We start from the raw sequence: 4,838 nt of genomic DNA, 5'->3' as shown, positions 1-4,838 counted from the left end.
TATATATGTATATATATACATATCTGAGTATATATACGTGCGTAGCTCCATTCACATGAAAACATAAACTTATATTATTGTCTACTTTTACACCTATTATCTTGACAGAATAAAGCTTGAAAAGTTATTAATTTAGACAAGGTTTTAAATGTGTGTGTACGTGAGTGCGTGTGTGTGTGTACGTGTGTCTGTGTGCGCGCGCGTCTGTTTATGTATATGCATGTGTCCGTGTGTGTGTGTGTGTGTGTGTGTGTTATTTGCTCTACTCCTTCGCCTCGAATGTTTTAATTAGGTTTGTCGTGAAATTATGTTTTAACTTTTTTGTTCTAATTTCCAGCTGCCGTATTTTATATTATCCAATCATAGTTTTCTGAAAATTGTATTTGCTTTAAACTTGTCATGATTATGTGATAAATTACAACGCCAGCTCATAATTTAGACTTCATAGTTATTCTATGCTTTTGTTTTATTCTGTCTCACCAACTTCATCTGTTAGAAACTTTTCAACAACTTGTTTAATGCACGTTGTTTGATTTTCAAGGAAATTAATGGACTTTCCATTGAAAACAACAACATAAAAACAGTCGAACATTTTTTTAATCTTTGCAAAATGGGTTCTGACGTTGCTGTTATGCTGTCCACTTCCTTTTATTCTGCATCTGAGCCTTTTTTCATCTTCATTGTCATCATGATTGTCTTGTCAATTTTGTTGACATCGTAATCCAAATGATTATTATTATCAGTACTACAGTGATTGTAATTTTTATGCGTTTTGCTTTTATATCGATCTAGGTTAGACAAATCTGTGAGGCCACGATTGGAGCAAACTAAAAAAGGAAAATTACTTGATGTTTCCTCCGTCTATAGAAACAATAATGGTGTTTTCATAAAACACAAGATAACCTTTACGAACTCTATGTGTAAATCTCTTATTAACATTTCCAGATGTGCCATTAAGTTTCAATGGAAACATATTATTCCATGCGAAGCTATTTTGGTAGTTGTGTTTGTTAACACGTGCGAGTTCTTTGTGTAAATGCTATGAGAGCTAAAATGAGAGTTGATCAAATGTGAATAAAATTTTGAATCAGCTAGTAAAAGGAAGTGTAGTTTTCCTTTGTGGATAACAAACAAAACGTTTCCAGTTTTTTTTTCTTGCGTAGTTTAATTAATATAAGTACGTGTGGTTTCACACCAACAATGCTGTATATTTCTAAACAGGTTTTGCAAAGTCCGCGTCCAGAATTTATGGAAAAATTTTATAATCATTATCGGCAGTGAAAAAAGGAAATGTTGTTTAAACCTACATATAATGTGTATGAATGAAGGAGAGGTACGTCATGAATGGTAGTATCCGCAACTCAACCAGGAATTCACATTGTAGTGAAAAAGATATACATGCATTACACACACACACACACACACACACACACACACACACACACACACACACACACACACACACACACACACACACACACACACACACACACAACACACATAAACAGAGTGCGGTGATTATATCGTCATCTAAATTGCGCAAAAATTAAAGTATCACTTCGTTTTTGGATTTGGTTTGCAAGTTTCTTTATGTGAGCTCGTGTGTTGAAGCATATCTTGTTGTATCTGGAGAGAGTCATTCTCATTTAAAATAACTAAATGAGTAAATGAGTGGAAACCTTACCGGTGAGTGTGTTAAATAATGAGGTACCAAAAGAGAATGACTCTCCCCAGACAAAATAAAATAACGCTGACATCTTATTTCAACAGATAAATTTACCAAAATTAAATAAAAAATATTGAAATACTAAGAGTAAATTTATTCAATAAAATCGCCATTGGCTTCAAACACAGCCTCCAGACGGACGTTTTCGAAATCTACAACATTTCTGGATGGTCTCCTTGTTTAAGTTAGTGAATGCTACCATAATGCTTGCCATCAGTTCATTTTTGATCTTACAAGGAAGTTTGTTGGACTCTCGCTCAACTTCACCACAGACGTAATAATCAAAGGCGCTCCAGTCTGGGGAGTTAAGTAGCCAGGTATTAGGGGTGGTGTTGACGCAGAAATTGACTGACATCCATTACTGGCTTCTCCTGCTTGTGTGGAATGGTGCAGAGTCCTGTTGCCAGACAAGGAGTATTCCAACAGATACCCTCTTGACACACGGCAGCACTACCTCCATCAGACACCTGATGTGTGTCTCCGTGTTGAGCCTGAGACCGTGTGGGAAGACGAATAGAGGCGTAACGTCACCATCACTAGCGTTCACCACAAATACCATAATTTAGACAGGATGTTTGATTTTTAACTCTCTCTGTACATGTCCTCAGTTTGACACCCAGACACTGAAATGTTCTTAGTGGAGCTTCTGGCGCGAATGCGTAGGAGAACAGCATGTTGTTTCAAACTTCCTGGCAGAATGAATTGCATCACGGTTCTGTCTTCCTGATAAACGGTACACAACTGACCCAACTAAATTGTATAGTCGACAAGATAATAAACAACAATGCGCACGCTCGACATTACTAATATACAATGGCGACAATTTACCCAGCGCACTCCCTCTCTCTCTCTTCTCTCTCTCTTCATATATATATATATATATATATATATATATATACATACATACATACATATATAAATATAGATATAGACAGGCAGACAAACAGACAGACAGGTAGGCAGACAGGCAGGCAGACAGGCAGGAAGACAGATATATAGATTGATAAATAGATAGATATAAAAATACTTATTATACTATACAACCTATTATAATTTTGATAGTTTTCGGTTGTTTATCATGATGCTTACGCTGAACACTTAACTAATTTCAAAGTGTTCTACAAGTGCTTCTAATAAGAATATCTCTCACGTAATTGTTTGAACGTATATACACGTAATCTCTGGATACGTTCATCCTCTCAGGAAATACAACGAATACTTTCTGTCTTCAAACATCAACTGATTATCTCGTATTGAAAGCTTCATCATTAGACAGTCCCATCAGGCATAAATCAGGTTAACCAATAAAAGCGTTAAGAATAAAATGATGTCATTGTAATTCAACAAGCAATGCACTTATATTTCATGTCTCATGTTTTAATATTTCGTTGTTTTAGATGGTCTCTTGAAATGTTTCGTACTACTTCCCCTTGTGTTTCATTTCATTGAACGGTTGACAACAACAGCACTAAATCTAATATTTAATCTGATGATATCAAGTGTATATTGCTAAATACATGATCTCGAAATATTCTTTCATCATTACTCAGTTCCATTGTTCGATTATGCGATTCAAAGCTGTAACCAATTTTTAATAACTGGTTCTTAATGTAAACAATTTTGAAAATACATGGCTACTCTAATTAATCAGTCATTATTAATGATCTGTAGTTCATTTACTACATCAAATACAAAATGTTACTGATAACGATGACTCGAGAGTATATCTTTATAACTACCTATAATACAAGTATATTGCCTTATCATTTAAAACTCTCTACATTAATTCCATCGACGACAGTTTAGTGAGATGCTGTTCTCATTGTAAGTGGCATATATTAGTATAACAATTCTTTCTACCCGTTGGAATACTATTTACGCAATCCGTAATGTCACAAGTAAAAGGTACTATTTTCAGTGTCTTAGAATAGTTCTCTCTCTAAATGGTTGAACATTTTAGCCAGAGCCAGCAATTTTTGAAAATTAAGTCCACATCGATACCAGTATTGCATTCGCAATTATATTACTGACCCCCGCCCCCGCGAAGTAATATGTGTGGAAGTGGACCTCGGTGGAATATGTACGCAGCGATAGACGAAATGCTGCTAAGCAGTTTTTCCCCGGCGTACGAACGGTTCTGCCAGCTCAATGCCGTATCGGGCACAAGACAATAGAAGTAAATGATAAATCGGAACACAGCTCAGACGACAAAATGCACATGACTGTTCATTGGCTTGGTATGATATTTTGGGTCATAAACTGTTTTCTGGCACTATTATAACTTGTAATCAATTGGATTTAATATTTCTCGGTGTACACATTTTTGAACAATTTATTCTTCAGTCATAACAGACAATTTTTGTTCATAGTTTTGATGCTTGCTTAATTCAGGTGGAAATAATTAACCTTTTAATTCAATATTAACATTTTAATTCAAAACGCTACATGAATTCAATGCGTTTTTTTTTTTTGCCTTGAAGAAACGCAACAATTCGTACCTTGAAAAGCGAGAAAAATATTTTGCTACTTTAAAATAGCGCAAAGCCACAAGATATCACTCACACATCATGAGAAGAAGCGATGAAGCAAAATAAAATTAAAAATTCCTTCCCGAAATACCATGCAGAGTTGGTATGCAGCAAGCTTTGCAAATCGATTCTGCTTCACAGCAGTTGAAATGTAAACCGGCGACAAACCCAAACGAAACTGTCGTCCACGAAGTGTGCTAGCAAAAATGATATCTGCAATGGCAAAGAGAAAATGGTGGAGCAGACTACCGTTGCAGACTATAAGACAAATAAGCTCAAAGAACAAATTGTATTTAAAATATCGAGCTCTAATTCGGTGAACTAAGGGAAGTAGAACTAAAGAGTTGTATAATGAAGTTGGATTATTCTATAAGAATTAACAGCTAGGATATAGGCATCATTTGAGGAAGATGTCCACTAAGGTCAGTAAAAATGACAATAGGCTTCGAACGATCAAGAACAGTATCAAACCTTGTTCGTAATGTATCGTTCTAATAGGAAAGTAGGAAAGACGCGCATCAAAGGAAGGATTCGGCACTTTCTCACTGATTTATATATATATATATATATATATATATATATAT

The sequence above is a fragment of the Octopus bimaculoides genome, chromosome 12 (assembly GCF_001194135.2).
Source record: "Octopus bimaculoides isolate UCB-OBI-ISO-001 chromosome 12, ASM119413v2, whole genome shotgun sequence".
In the NCBI taxonomy this organism is placed as follows: Eukaryota; Metazoa; Mollusca; class Cephalopoda; order Octopoda; family Octopodidae; genus Octopus; species Octopus bimaculoides.
Note: the sequence above shows the minus strand (reverse complement) of the source record.